Consider the following 16659-nt stretch of genomic DNA (forward strand, 5'->3'; position numbering starts at 1 on the left):
TAACATTGCGGAAAAAGAGTTTTAACCCATTTGATCAAAATTATTTCTTTTCCTCAAGCAGAGGTCACTGTTATGGTTTCCATAGTTCTCCTTGTTCTCCCCTGAAGAGGGTCTTTCAAGTAAACAAGGATGACAAGGTCTGAATTTAAAGAAAATGTGGCAGCCTACTCTTTGAGGCCCTCTCTGTAGATTATAAAGGGAAGACCTTAATTTCATCCCATAACCATCAGTTCAGATTCTGTGAGTATCAACATTAGTCAAAATGGATCAAATGCTCATTGTCCCGGCTCCACCTCCTCTATCTCCAGGGGCTGTGAGCCCGGGCCAGGAAGGGCCTGTCTTCATCTCCTTCTCAGCAATGTTCCTTCCCTTTCTACGGCAGCCCCTCCATCTCAGAGCAGCAGTGCTCTGTGCTGCTATTGCAGGCCCCTCAGGCAAGTCCTTACCTCCCCAATTATTTATCAGAATCACCCAGCTGCTTGAGCTGGTAAGGATCCTACCACTGATCGCTACTTCTGAACCTGCACTGTATGCCTTAATATGAAAAATTTTAAGTAGCATTTTGCACTTAGATGACATGTAAGTTTTACTATAGTTAGTTGGTGTTATTTGGATGAATTGTGGCATGTTATATTCAGCTCTTCTTCATACAGGGTGCTGTAGTACCAATAATAACATTTGCAAACACTACTCGGTGTTTGACTGGGCAGTAATGAAAGTGCAGTAATGAGTTTGAACTGGGTGGCAACCAGGGAATCGTCAAATGATGCTCATGTTAAAGGCCCTGCAAATTCATCTCGGAAGCATCTTTGCAGGGGAATGGACCAGCTGCACATCCAGTGATATTTGCCTTAGATTTGGGGCATGTGTAGAAATCGTGGTAAGAATCAAATGCAGTCACATCAGTCAGTCAGAAGGTAGCAGTTTCCAATACCATGTATCCTGCTCAGTACTGCTTTTAGCAAGCAGATAGAGGGAAAAATTAGCCTGATGTGATGCCCACATTTTCTTAGAGAATCAGACCACTCGTTTTGCACAGGTGTCTGTGTGTTTTGCGTGCATGTGTAATCCATCACTTAAGGAGCCAGTCAGGCAGCTATTTTTCTCTGGAAAGGGCAGAAGCTAAAATCTGCTTTGGATTTATTCCGTGCTGGTTCTTTTTTGTCTGACTGACTACTATCTAGGTTAATATATTATACATTCCCATGTATTATAAATATGTCTATTATAAAGGATATAGGAGGCAACAACCGTAGATAAGATTGGAAAATAGTGTTCATTACATAGTTTCCTGGATTTCAATGGTCAGAACTTCTTGAAACATCTGCCTTTCTGGGCGAGATATCCCAAACATGGCTTATGTCCAAAGATGACAACCTGATTTTAGAAGTTTTACAGATCGACTTAATATTTTTGAGAGAGAAGAAAGTGGAAACGGAAATGTTTGTATTTAAAGTAGTTTTTGAAATGCTTCCTTGGGAAAGTGAGGATTATATGAAACTTTAAATATGATGGACTGATCATGCTCATACAGCAGGGGGTTCCGTGTGCTGCAGATTTCGGGGGAGTTATATTAATGATCATTTGAAAACCAGCTGATGTTTGTACACAGCACAAACCCCATGAGCCCTGCTGTCAATCTCCATGTGAATCAGGTATGCATGCAAAGTCAGTCAGTTTTATAATTAGCCACCTGATCCAGCGCGCTGCTCTGAGCTGTCTCAGAAAGCTTTCCAAGCGTTTCAGGGAATGCAAGGTCATGGCAAACAGACCTTCTTGTAGCAGCATGAGCCCTTCTGTGCCCTCTTGGCTGGAGGCGATCGATGTCCTCAGAGTAAATAAACTCAGCTACATACAGGGAGTTCAGAGGAGTCTTTGAAGCCTGGAGCCCCATCATCTCAGTGGGGATGTCAGACCCCCAGATCCTTTCTGTAGAAAAGTCTCCAAGCAGGCATGCTCCGTTCCCCCTGAGCCTGCTGATGCTGCAGGCACTTGCACGGATCTGTGTAACCCCACCGCAGGGAAACTCTATTAAAGTTGCATAGTGGAGCACTCAAAGCCAAATACGTGTCAAGAATAAGGTTAAAGACACAGTTTTACTCCCCCCATTCCCTCCCCACCCTGTATTCCTTCTGTTACCTTGCACTTGCCTCACTGCAGCACTTTTTTTCCTGGGAAAGCACAATTAGGTTGCAGAAGGAGAGTGCCCAGGGGAAGCAGAGACGCTGCTCGTGCGAGTAGGTGCTGTGCAACAAGCTGTGCTGTCCCCAGGGACTACTACACTTGGGATGGACGTGGAGCGGTGCCATCGCTTGCTCAGCAGCGTGGTGGGGAGATGAGTGCTCCCGGTTGTTTTTAATGAGGAGGGAGCAGGCGGAGCTGCTGCACCTCCCAGAGAGGGCCAAGGCTGCCAGCAAGAGAGCAGACCCCGGGCAGTGGTTGCTCTTGTGGGATGAGAGGCCAAGAATAGGTCTGCGTGGGCAGCTGAGGGCTGGCAGCGTTACCAGAAACAAAACTGAAGGAGCCGTGTAGCGGCAGGGCCCAAACCGAAGTAATTGATTGCTGGGGATGCATGGCATACACTGCTCTGCTGGGGGAGGTTACTCAAAATTAATTGGTATGGGGGTTGAGAGTGCCCTTACCTGTGTCAGAAGAGTTTAGTCTGTAAAAGTCTGAGGACAAGAGGCTGCGGGGTGGGGTGGGATGGGCGCCAGTGTGGCTGGAGCATGGCCGATGTGTCTCCTCCTGAGCAGACGCAGCCTTGTTGCCTCTGCTCCAGCGATGGTGTGTGTGTCGCATGTCTGGGCCAAGAGGCTACGTGTGCACACTGTGATTACTCTGCAGACTATATAGATTACTCTAAATACATCTCAGAAGCTGGCACAGAGGACTCACTGTTGGGCTCAGTGTATTAGGGATCGCAGAGGAGCGTACGGTGTCTGGCTCCTCTTCTTAGAGCCAAGTGGGTGGAAACCTTTGGAGAGCCCAGGGTGGACTTTTCCAGAGGCTCATCCGGAGGTCAGATGGTGTTTTCTTCCTTCAGGGATGAGTTTTCCTGTCACTTACTTCCCTGGGGCACTTGTTTCTTGAGAGACCTATGGGAGGGCTGGGCCTTATTTTTACTGCTGCCGCAGATGTGCTGGCCACAGCAAGTCCTGGAGGTAGCGGAGCAGCATTAGTGGGGCACTGCACTAATCAGGAATAAGCTAATAAGTAATAAGCTTCTCAGTCCTTCAGGAGATTCCAGAAGTAGCTTGTGAGCAGTTAACCTCAAGATCTCTGCATCACACTTGGTGTGTTTTAAACCTGCCTTCTGTCTGTTCTGACACTTGGTGCTCCTGTTCACTGCGAGTCTTTCTCCCGACCATTTAGCATTAGGCAGCAAGCTTCAGGGAGCCGTGTGCGACCGGACGACCTGCTCCAAGAGCAGCAGCTAGAGTAATGCAGGTCACGACAGCTTTGTTTCTTCCCTCGACATGGTATACATGCTGCTTTTCTGGTCCAAATGAGGGAATTTGCTACAGAGAAGCACCCCAGTACAGGTGTCTGCTAACACTATTGAACTCTCTAAGCAGCACCCGCTTTTTGCACTGATGCCAACAATTGTACTGCTAAAAACGATAGGAAGGTAAACTCTGCAGGCATCTTTTCAGAGGCTGTTGCATATCCTATAGATCCCATGCCTGTATGGGATACTCAATACTGGCTCCAGTGGAACTTATCTCTGCATCAGATGGATAGACATTGAGTTTCCTTTAGGAAGCCTTAGCTAGAGGAAGAGGCATTGCTTACTTTTAATGAGGCCAGTTAGCCTGAAGCAATCCACCCGGCTGCAGAAACAAGTTCTGCGTGATGTTGCTTCTGCTTCCTCCAAATACTTGGGGTAAAGCTGAAGCATCTAGTGAGGCTATAGCCAAAAGTCGATTGAAGTCTCTGGGTGTATAAACAATAGGGTAACAAAAATAGATGCTTCTTGCCTTTCTTTGAAGGATTTATATCACTGTTTTAAAAATAACATAAAAAACTGAAGAAGGTGCAGGAAGGAACAATAGAAATAAGGGAAGAAAATACAGTGACAGGCATTGACCACCTCAAAGAAAGCCTGAGATGTGACTTGATGTCATATATAACCTTGGCCATAAGGGATAGTGACGGTAAAGCACTAGTGAAGAAAGGAGTGTAGAGGACTAATAGTTGAAAGCTGATATCATTGAAATTCCAGCTGTAAGTCACCACTTCTATGACTCAATAAAGGGTCTAATGAATGAAATTTAATAACTCATGATATACAGAGGTCAGACCAGATAATTGATTCATTCCTCTGGGCTTAAGTTCTGTGAATCCAGGAATTGATGTACCTTCTGCAGTTTCATCAAGGCAAAAATATGTACTGACTAGCAGATGTGGTTCCTCAACTCCGAACCAATTTGCAAATGTTTTCTACAATCTAGAATGCAGTTTCAGAGTGTTATAAGTTCAGAGGAATTTTTGCTTCACTCTTTTTTTTTGTTGTTGTTTTTTTTTGTAAAGCTGTTCTGAGATCAATTATCTCTGAATTATGACTGTGTGCAATCTGGCAAGTATACATGATTTTAAATAGATTTAAGAAAATCTTTGGGAAAAAATTTGGATGAAAAGTCCATTAAAAGTAATGTTTCTGAACCGAACAGTATTTTTATCATTTGGGAAATTAAACAAATTATTTTGCTTCCAGACTGGTATAAATAAGGGGTAATTAAATTGAAGTCAACAGAGTGACATTTGTCAGATTGGATGTAAGCAAGCTTATATTGTGGTCCATCAGCAAGTAAACTTGTAAAATGTGCTTCTTGTGGGATTTCTGGTTTCAGCTGTTTATTAAGACTGCTTGAATTATTCACGGTGTATAAATTCATCTGATAAAGTTGAATAATTTTTCTGTCGGTGAAGAGTTTGCAGACTGCCTCTGAACATTGGAAATGAAGCATTTTCGGCCTCTGGGTGTTTGTGGAGTTCACTTTCACTATCTGCATTTTGCTGCTGGTGGGCCAGTGGCCAGTGGGTCACGTTCATCGCGTGTCATTGTCCCAGCTTGGCTGAGGCACTGACATCTTTCAAGCAGGATGAATAGACACATACAGTAAATGGAATTCCCTTCAGGAAGCGATGGGGAGGAGGGTCCTCCGTGTTGGTGCGTGTAAGACCCTCAGGACTGGCTCTGCCTCAGCCCCTGCAGTCGTATTGTTCCTAGACTGGACCAGGAACCCGTCCATCCCCAGGGAAGCTAGCTTATCCCCTCTGGAGCTCTTACCCTGCAGTATCCAGCAAGTGGAGTCCTGGTGCTGCTGGAGCATGAGCCCTGTTGCATGTCCTCTGCCTTGAACATCCCCAGTGCCTGAGCCCTGTGCATGGGGGTTCCCAGCCATGGGAAAGCAAAACACGAGAGTCTCCTTGTGAATGGCTTTTTTCTTGTGTGCATTTATTAATATATCTGCATATATTCATATGCACACATATATATTCATAAAGAATAATCAGTAACCAAAGTCTGTGGAGAGGAGGAAAAGCCTCTTCTGTATGGCTCTCCTCTTCATAGATTTTCCTCCTGTGTGAGGAGGAGAAAAAGTGTGGGAAGAGCATGCAGTCATCAGTATGTACTTAGGGAATTAGCATTGCCTGATGTGTTTGAAGTAGTATATTGATAAAAATGTGTTTTTCATTGTTTGGAATGGTTTCAGTGAAACACTGCTCTTCGTGTTTCCCTTGCATTAGCCTCTGTCAAGCAGTTCTTAGAATAGCCTCGGACTCGGAACGTCTGAATTTAATTACTGTTAACACTAGAGATATTTAGCCCCATGTGAGGGAGGAAAAAACCAGAAACTTTCAGGAGCAGAGATAGCTTGTAAAGATAGAAGCATCGAGAAGTTTGTTAGCTGGTCTATATTAATTAAGCTTATTTCCATAGTAACATTATCAGTTCAGCTCCAGAATTCTGAGATTTTTGTGTGCCCAGTAATTAGAACTAATATCCTAATTTTAGCAGAGATATCACATTTGTGTTTGGAGAGAGTCTTGTAACTAAGCACACTGATTGGAGACTGAAATAATGTTCCATTTTCCTTGATTTTTCTTTCTTGGATCACTTCAGACTGCTTAACAAGCTAAAAGGAAATCACTGCAGTCTGCTTTCTCAGTACGTAGGACTAGTTTTACCTTTTGGGAGAATAGATGGATAAATATATAAAGTTATTTATAAATATGGCTAAAAACTTGCTTATCTGTGCAATCCTTGGTAAAACACAAAAGCAGGGCCAAAATACAGCAATTCAGAATACCCATATAGTCCTCATCTAAATTGCTCCCATTTAACCCAGTGATGTCCTCCTCTCCCTGATGAGGGATTTGTGTGGGATATGGCTGTGTGGGTATCCCACTTGCTCAGAGGCCCTTCTAGCCATGGGGTCCTGCAGTTGGGGTGTGCAGAGAAGGGAGTTCCCCAGCCCATCTTGGTCTCACTCCCCACCTGCATTTCTTGGCTTCCCTGAGACTTCCCATTAACCTCCCCAGAGGCCAACCTGCCCCACGCAGGAGCTATTTTTCTGAGCTTCCCCATGGATATACACCTGATGAGATGCACAGCAAATAAGGAGAGTTTTGGCAACACACAGGGGGATGTTTGTGAGCCCCTCAGAAGCCCCCCAAATGCTGGCAGGTCGCACCCAGGTGTTGGGGAGGAAGGGGGCCTGCCCCTCATCTCCCCACTGCCATTTCTGCGGGGCTGAGGACTGCAATTTTTTCCAGGGCAGACTAACAGCTACCTTTTTAATAACAAAACAGAAGGACTACGGGAAAGCTGTAGCACCAGACTGCCATATTTCCACTGAATTGAGAGCAATGACTCTGGTTTATATCATCTAGCCCTGTACAACCAGATGCTGCCTATTTCTTAGAACGTTTGCATTCCAAATTAAAACATTAAGTTTCCTTTTCACTGATGTTTGTGAAGAGTTATGAAAAACAAAGCAACACCGGTAGGAAAACTTGGGTTTATGTGGATTTATGTCCTCCATCCCCTAATCCTTCTCAGCTCCCACAGCGTGCTGTGTTTGATATGCGTTCCCAGCCTGGTGGGCAAATGTCAGCCCAGGCTGCGGCTGATTTGAGTTAGGTGTACAGGGACAGCCAGTGGGCTGTTGCCTCCCAGGATGGGCAAAATACTCCTCTGTATCTTCTGTACCCAGCCTCTAATTTTCACAAACCCTGTCAGAATGTCCATCTTTGAGACTTCTATTTTCCCTGTCCCTAGCTGCCAAATTTGCTTAAAACTGGCCAAGAAGTTCAAAGGTTACTAAGCAAGTATTGACAAATGTATATACAATGTGATCATGTAAGCCTCATTTTCCTGAGAAGTAAGACTAAAAAACAAATCTGCAGTGTTTTGACAATAAATCCCTGTGTCTAGGCAGAGTTCATAAAGACTCATTAGATCATCTACCTACTGGATCAGTGTGGTTCGGGTTTTTCTTTTAAAGATTATTTTTTTCCATTTATTCTTTTTTTTTTTTTTTTTTTTTTTTTTTCACTCTTTAAAATAAGGCTAATGTTGGAAATACAACAATTTTGAATGGCACAGCAGGTTCAGCATATGCAGTGGATATATAGTGGAAAATAGCATCAGAAGATTTGTTACCATTACTAATGAGTTCTGAAGGTAAGAAAACAGTTAATGTATTCAAAACAGACTTAAACTCAAAGATTTGTAAATAATTTATGGTTTTCTGTGAGTGGTGAACTAGCTATCATAAAGCTTGGACCCTAATAGAAAATAATTTTGTAGCAGCAAAGGACTTTGGATTTTGCAGATGCAGCAATTCAGCTATAATCCCCCTGGCAGGGAAAGAAATTATTTATCAGATTTACCATAGAATATCTGGGGACTTACAATTTAGTCTTTGTGGCCTCCTAGGGTTCTATCACAATTTGGCATCTACTTTCCCCTAAGGAAAATGAAGCTCCTTGCAATATGACCGGTACTTCGCTAACTTGTGTTTATTTGTAAAAATTCTATTATAAATCTAAATTAAAAGCAGTAGAGAAATGTACTGTTGGCATATGAGCCTCCTGTTGGTGATGAATTTGTGTGTAAATTGGCAGATAGTAATTATTCTTAGGAAATACTCGTGAAATAGGCAGGCATACTTTGCATGTGAATCATGGTGGCCTTTGGGAGTCTGGAACACTGATTTCTTTTACCATGGATTTAAATGGCCGAACTACTGTTCAAGTATAAAAAATTCTGTGCAAATGCTTTTTCTGTAAGATTGTAAGTAAAAATCACAATGACTGCTCAACAATAGGCAATGGTAAAGGGGACAGCTTATAGGCTGGATCCAGGAGAATTGCCCCTGTTCTCAGTTGAGCTGTTTCTACAAAGGCAAAATAAAGGTGTGAGCAATGTACTGCTGCAAGCAAGACCTATTCCAAAGTTCAGGTGGTGGCCACAGCCTTGCCAGTTACAGTGAAGCAATATTGCTTATGCTCCACTAAACTAAGATGACTGGAATCCTCACCCCTTTGCTTTGGCTCCAACTGGACAATTTTAGCTCCAAGAAGGGAAGTGGGCAGAGGGAAGGTCACGATGGTGAGAGGCAAGAAGTCCTGGTTGTCTTTTCTGTCGTTAGTAAGCTCGTGTGAGGACCAAGCAGCTCTCCAGTCAATTCAACCAAACTGTCTTTACTTGGGGAATTTTTCCTGCCTGCTGGGAGCCATGCTCTTGAAGGAGATGGAAAGCTTGAAGCCCCTTGGTAAGAGCCAAGCTACATCCTCCTTATTTAAAACTTATTTTAGGCTTTTGTACTCATATTTTGGACACAAACTTGCTGAATACTGCATTTATCTACAGATCCTGTGAAACTGGAGGATGTTACTCAAACTCTTTAATTGCAGGAGAAGTTTTTTCCTTACCTTCCCTCATTATTCTCAATTTTAGTAGGCGATAGAGAGGCCTTTTAATTTTTTTATTCCTTCAGGGTTTTTTTTATAATCCTTTGGGCTTTGAGGACACTGATTGAGTTAATAGTTGGAGGTACATTTTCAAGAGGTGTGATTCAGTGTCCCTTGGTCCCAGGAAAAGGGGGTCAGTACAGAGGACAAGCAGATTTCTTTCCACTGACCTCACATTTTGATAAGGCTATTATTTATGGGAGTATGGTAGAATAAGCAAATGAATCCTATGGATTTGTTCAGTCCTTATTCCATGAAAACCTGATATCTAGAGGAGGTGCCTATCACTGCCCATAAACATAATTTGCAACACTCAATTTCAAAAAGATTTTATGAATCATTTATAGGCATTTTCTGATTCACAGTAAACAAATAATTGCTATTTTAAAAATTCTGCTTTCTTAGGAGACTTTATCCAAAGAACTGTCTTCAAGTGCTGGTGCCCCTAGCACCAATACATAACTTGCTGAAATGAAAGAACAGCTGAAAATAAAAAAATTATAGTTTCAGCTATTACAAAAGCAGCTGGTCAAAATGTGCTATTTTACCCATGAAACGTACTTTTTTTGCCTTCATGATTAAGATAAATCACCTTTGCTATCTGACTGTGATAACTGTGTATTAGGACTGACATTTAGGTACAAACTGGTGGGAATCTGTTCTGCTGCATACAGATGAGAAGACCCTAACACACAGGCATGTCTTCGGCTTCTCTTCATGTGATTCTTACACCTCATGCATGAAAAAAAGAATTGTGGACAGGTTTTTAGAGGCTGCAGTATGTTGTGAGATTCATTGCAAGGAATATCGAGAACTGGAAAGCCAAGGAAGTGCCCTATCTTATTTGTCTGGTAAAGGAATTGCACAGATTTCAGCTGCAAAAGACAGGACAAGTGGAATAGTGCTTCTGACTTAATGGATAGTGCATAGTAGCAAATACGAAGAATGAAAAGACAGCAGTATATAGTGTCTTTATTTTAGCCTACCCTTTACTCTTTTTTCCTTTAAACTTTATATGTAGGACACCATAATCTATGGGGCAAAATCAAACGTCTCCCCCCAATAAAGCTTCCTATTAATTGGTGGAGAATGTGTGGATTACTTTTGATAAATGTGTTTAGGAGACATTTTTCCCATTCTCTCTGCATTGTGATTCATTGGACTGAGAAGTTAAGCTCTGTTAGATGGGAAAATTGAAGAGTTAGAGACAGTAAATCTATCTGGTCTGAAATGAAGGAACTACTGGGAACTGTGAAAGGAATTTCTGTGGTGATTTAATGGAAAACTAGTGACTGGCATTACCTTCTGATGCCAGGAACAGGATGGAGAACACCTGGATCAGAGTTCAAAGTGAAAAACAGGTTGCGTTAGGGAGGCTGTCACCTAGAGAAGCTGCCCAGGAGGCCACAAAACTGCAGGCAACTTGGCAACTTACACTGGTAGCCATGGATGCATGTGAAAGCTTTTTTTTTTTCCCCCAAAATTCTTGAGTAAATCCTTTCATTTTGAAAGGCTGGTCTGCATTGCAGCAAGGGAACATACTACTAGACAGTTACCACACAGTAGGCAGAAGGGTTTGCAAGCATCTGCTTCTATCTTAGAAAAGATGAGAGGCATCAACAGTGTGTGTTAGTTGAATGGCTTGAATAAAGGGAAACTCATTGGGATCTGCTGGAAGAGTGACAGCAGGAAACCTTGATACCTGCTAAAGATAACAATGTGGGGACGAAAGGTAGCAATAAGGAACATTTAAACTTCATAGCCTATGGGAGCTGTGTTACGGCTTAAATACTGCCCTTCTAGTCACCCAAATTAAGCACCTGAATTAAGAGTGTGTTGTCACTTATTGTTGTTGAGAATTTACCTGATCCTCTTTCTGTTTATTTTAGTTTTTAATACCTCATATACAACACTCTCTGACAGCTCTTTCATTGCAGTTCATTGCTGTATTGTTGACTCATTGTCCATGATAAAGTGAAAGGGAAATAAATCAGAATGTCTGTTCAGTGCTTTTCATCCTATGTGGTGTCTGAATGCTTGACATGACCATGACCCGCTTCAGACACCACTGAAATGCAGACACTGAGCAAATGTGTGATGATGTGCAGGTGCACTTGGCAGGGTTGAGAGTACAAGTGAAAAACACCTCATGAGTTTGAAATTCCAGGGAACCTTTAGCTAGGCAGTGTGTCAGTAACTCTGTTAGCATTTGTTTATGGTTGGCAAGAGTCTCATAGCACTTCTGAAAAGCTAAGGAAAACATTTTCAGATGAAAATAATACTCACTTGTGGACATTTAAATGATCACAAGTGGTCATTCAGGTGGATGCTCAGATAACAACCTGACTGGTTTAGTTAAAATGTATTCCACAACAAAATGGTTGGGCTAACCTGGGAAAGATAGGCTAGAGGACAAGGAGGTTTGTCTTCAGCTTATCAGGAAATTGTGTGTTCAATACCAGAAACAAATGTTACAGGTAAAACTCTGGTCATTGCTATGGTTATTACTGCAGAGCAATTACAGTGTTATTTACCACATACATAATGGAGATGGAAAGGAACATCTACTGCCCAGGTATTCTTAAATAAGATCTACATTACTATGAAATAGTTTTGTTATACTTTACTAAGTACTGCTGCTTTTTATAAAAGTCAGATAAATCATTTATAGGAATTAAAGTGCAGACAGGCTAATATTGATCCTTCTAATTATTGACTAAATTAGCATAAATGAAATAAATTATGCATTCCTGGATTTACATCTAAATACTATTTTATTAGAATGACAGTTTCCTGAATTCGGGGGTTTCTGAATATCCAGGTGTGAATTTTTTTTTTTTTTATTTTTTTGGCAGCTGACAGTAAGCAAGATACATAGAAATGAAAACTCATATTTAAGAAAGTATGCTATATGGAAGTAATGTTCTTCTATTTAGCAATCATATGGTGTTGGTCATGGGCTTTGTAGATTGCCTTTTCTCTCTACTTGCATTAATTGCACAGCTGGAACTTATCCTTGTTGATAGAGTCTTGCTCTTTGATTCAATAAATCCATTTACTTACAAATAATTTTTGAAGACAAGTGCATTTACAGAAATTTTAAAAGTTTGTCTTTTCAGACTTATATCACAATATTGTTTGGATTAATACTGTACCCACATTCCAAAATTCACATCTTTTCCAATAAAAATACATGAAGTCATGTTCACAATGCAGACTGCAAGAGTATTATGTGAAACTGTATTTCACAGAAGAAATTACAAAATGAAGGTGATATTTTTTTTTCCAGTTTGCTATTTTGTCTACTGTCTTGTTTTCTATTTTGTTAGATATGTGGGGTTTGTAGGGTTTGACCCCAATGGGAGAGGGGGTGTGTGAAGGGAGCCAGAGCAACAAGTTGTCTTTGGTAGGCAGCCCACGAAAGTCTCACGAGTTACAGATGTTTTCAGACTTCAACCATGTGCTGAAAGAGGGAGGGGAAACGAAAATAGATGAATGTTATCAGGCTTGCCATTAAGTTCAGAGGACTCATACTGAATTAATTTGAAGTCTGTGCACTGATCAGTCCTCAGTTTGGATGTCTGGCACTGTGTTGTAAATAGCAGTAAAAACTGCTGAGCATATTGTCTAACTTTTCCTTGTAATGGCAGCATCAATCACTCCATGATTAACATGCTCACAGACACTTTTTTCATCTCTGTTATAGTATCTCTTCCAGTAAAAGAATGGATTAACAGCTGAACACTCGAGAGAAAGAAAGGAGATTTCTCTGAGGAAGACTATATGAAAGTCCATAGAAAAGCATAATTTATCAAATGTCATTTGGAATAATGAAGCACCCTCCTCATCCTGTAGAATCAATAGTTTTTTAAATATAAATGGAACTATATAACTTAGAAAGAGGATCATTTGTCCGTTGAATACCTGTAGCCAAATTATATGGTAACTTTGATTTATAAATGCATTTTTTTCCAGATGGGGAGAGATCAGTCTAATCACATCACATATTTCTCATTTTCACAGCCAAAATCTCATTCTTCTGAGATATCAGTCAGATGCTTGCCTCCTCTCACCCATGTCTTGTGTATGAATAGTTACCTAGGATGATTCAGGAACAGTATGTAGCAAAGGAATCCAACTGCAAATAATATGAAGCAGAGAGAGAAAAAACTTTACCCACATACTAAAATATAACTTTCTATCTGTTAAGTTTGCAGATCACCCGCTCAAAGGAGTCAATTTACATCACTGCTTGTACTCTAAATGAGTGAGTAAAGAATAGTGTACACAATACATAGCAGTGTAAGCGGCGTGGGTTTTTTACTGTACTCTCAGAATATTTTATTAGTAATTAATCTAACATTGTTTTTTTCTCAGTACTGTCCTAGGAGAGTTTATACATTAATTTTTGTGGGTTCTAGAATTTCTAAAGTATGTTCAAATTTCTTATCAAAGCAATTCTGAGAAATAGGAAAGTGCCACTTCAGCTGGCATGTCACTATCCCAAAGGTTGCATCCTTTAGGGGTTTGCAGTCACTAACCCTCTGAGCTGAAAACTTAATTTTCTTTGACTCCTAAGACCCAGGAGTTCATCCTGCCATAAAACGTGCTGCATCCATGTTTGAAAGTGTCTCACAGTGTGTTCAGTTTTCATAGCACTGCACAGGCCCAGAGCTTGTGCTGATGTGTAAGCAGCAGCTCAGGCAATAAAATGAATCAAAAATTTTTGGTAAGTTAGTTCAAATGTAATCTAGACCAGTGCTTGTGTGAAAAAAACTGAACTGACCTTTTAATAATTATTCTATAATTTGAAGATGTTCTCTATTAACCTAGAATGGTTATTTTTTTCCCATTTTGATATCTTTCCAAGGCTTCTGATGAACAGAGAGCAAGATCCTTCCCCAAGGAGAATCTGCAGCAGAAACCAAATAGTAAGTAATACAGTAGGCATGCAAGGTACATCTTGCAGACAGCTACTCAATTCCACATAGTCTAATAGATGCCTCCAGAAATTGCACTCACTTGTAACTGGAAAGCAGCATGTGATACCCAGTTTATGTACAGCTCCATGCTCTGTCTTGGATTTGCAGTGGTGGGCCAGTAATCTATATTTCACAGCTAGTTTTCCGTGTCCTCTGCTCTTTGCCAGATGTACAAACTGAATAGGAGATTTTCTAAACAGTTGATCTAAGTGTTCTATTCTACCTTCAGTCAGCCTGGTTTTAGATGCTTCATATCAGTAATTTCATAAGAAACAAGCAGCTGTATTGAGACTGAAACTAGGTGCCTGTTCTAAACCGATTTCTAATCCAATCCATAATTTCTCCCTGGGGAAGTCTAATCTTTCTGGAAATCTATGTGCTGAATCAAAGTGGTGAATAAGGGATTTCTGGGAATGTTAGGGAAAGAGACTTCGGTAAAATTGTGAAAGTTCACCTAATTTCATAGTCAGAAAATCTCAATTTGGGGTCTTTGTTCTACTTCTGAAAGAGCTGGACTAGACATTCCACATAAACTTTGCTTCACCTGTCTTTAGGGACATCCTTTGCTCTGTGAATATTTTGTGGGAAATAGTAGGTCATTTGCAGAGACGTACAACCTAAAATGCAGAAGGGAAGTGCTTAATTAGATTTGTTTGAAACTTGACTGTAAAGATTTGTCCTACTTTGTGACTGACATTTTATGCAAATTATTTAGAACACTTGTGTGTTAATTAGAAGATATATTTATTATCACCTTCTTGACAATACATGTTCTGAGCAATGAGAAAAGGGTGGTAACTTGTCAAATTGGCTGTGTACTACAAGTTGACAAGTTCACCACCAACCACTAAATTTTTAGTAGGTGTTGGAAGTGCTCGTGTTCTTAGGGTAAAAGAATGTCCTCATAGATAAACTATGCCAAAACTCCTGGTGTTGGTGAGAAGGACACAGTAGGCACGATGACTGACCTGATAGGAGTAAGGGTTTTAGTTTACTGGGGTCCATCTTGTCTTCTCACTTTTCCTGCCTGGCTGCTGGTTTCCAGCCATGATCTGATGTGGAGACGGGTAAAGAGACAATGCCTGGCTCATCAGCAGCCACAGTGTCTGTCATCTTCTCTAGCTCAGCTGCCTGTACAGAAGGTCAGTTTGAGGGTGGGTATAATACAGCAGAGATGTTCAGTATAGCTTGATGCAGCATAATCCTTGTATCATTCTTGGGATACACTCTAGATGTGTGGACAACTACAAAGGTGAAAAACTGGCTGGTTTGTTGGGCCCACATACTGGTAATTATCAGGTCTCGATCCACCTGCGTGCCAGTTATGATCTGAATTTCCCAGGGGTCTCTGTTGGGACATATCCTGTCTAAATACCCTTATCAGTCACCTGGAGAAGGAGACGTGTCCTCCAACAACTCAGTGGATGACACAAAACTGGGGGAACCAGGGATGGAGGGCAGGGCTTTCATCCAGAGGGACCTGAACAGGCTGGAGGAATGGGTCAACAGGAACATCATGGAATTAAATGAGGACAAATGCAAACTCCAGTTCTGGTGATGGACTAATCCTCTGCATCAGTTCTGGTGGGCAGTGAATTGAGTATGAGCCAGCCCTGGCAACAAAGATCAGCAACAACACCCTGGGCTCTGATATGAGGTGCAAAGCCAGTAGATGGAGGGAAGAGATTATCCCCTCTACTCAGCACTTGTTAGATTACATCTAGTTATACTGCATCCAGTTTTGGGCCTTCCAATTCAGAAAAGACATTAACAGATTTTTGATGTTCATCAAAGTTCATCAGAGGCCCTTGAGCTGGTGAGGGGTAGAGCATTTCCCATATGAGGAGAAGCTGATGGAACTGATTTTATTCAGCTTTTAGCACAGACAGATTGTGGGGAGGCCTGACAGCAGCCCCCTGTGCCTATAAGGTCATTGAAGAGATGGAGGTGGCCTCTTCACAGTGGTCTATGGCAGGTGGACAAGAGACAGTGGGCATAAACTGAACCAAGAGAGGTTCAGGCTGGATATAAGGAAAACAGGAGACTGTCCCACGAGGACAGTGAAGTGTGTGTGTTTTTTTTTGTCCTTGGAGCTTTTCCAGGACACAATTCTGAACAACCTGGTCCTGAATTCAGTGTTGACTCTGGACTATCAACTTTCTGAGGTCTCTTCCAGCCTGAAAGGGTCAATAATTCTATGACAAGGGGCCTTTAAATGAGCCAATATGCTGAAGGTGGGATCCTTGCAGAAAAGGAAATGAAGAAGTGCTTGCTTATTTCTGCAAGAAAGCAAGATGTTTTCTGTGCCTGCCATGATATTTTATTTTATTTTTGGTAAAATTCAAATTGTAGATGAGGCTTTGCACATTTAAGACATGATTGCTTTTCAGTTTTGATAATTGCTTTATATACCAATTCTTCCAGTCATTAGACATAAATTGCAGTACTTCACAAACAGAAGATCTGATTTATTGTCTGACCTGACTAGTAATGAAGCATTTTGACAGTATCTGGGCTAATTCCCTGCTGTGTAAGCATATGTAGCTGCTTTGAAGTGAATGGCACTACATGCAATTTTACTACTGGCAAGTTTGGCCCATTTTTAATAAAATACAACAAATAGACTTTGTGCTTGTAAATTATTTAAATGTTCAGACAAGGGCTTGCTGATGAGCAGCTATAAGAAAATCTTTTC

General features: G+C 41.3%; 1 protein-coding gene across 4 annotated transcripts in view; it reads left to right on the forward strand.

Moving 5' to 3' along the window:
* MTUS2 (microtubule associated scaffold protein 2) overlaps nucleotides 1–16659 on the forward strand; it is a 322948-nt gene that overhangs the window by 51091 nt on the left and 255198 nt on the right. Inside the window, exon 2 of one of the 4 annotated variants that reach the window (XM_032982802.2) lies at nucleotides 13853–13913. The exons of the other annotated variants lie outside the window; for them this stretch is intronic. The gene's annotated coding sequence lies outside the window, so the exon portion shown is untranslated. The remainder of the gene's footprint in view (nucleotides 1–13852; nucleotides 13914–16659) is intronic. 4 annotated transcript variants of the gene reach the window in all.

Source organism: Tyto alba, unplaced genomic scaffold (genome assembly GCF_018691265.1).
Source record: "Tyto alba isolate M040663 unplaced genomic scaffold, T.alba_DEE_v4.0 Super-Scaffold_2, whole genome shotgun sequence".
In the NCBI taxonomy this organism is placed as follows: Eukaryota; Metazoa; Chordata; class Aves; order Strigiformes; family Tytonidae; genus Tyto; species Tyto alba.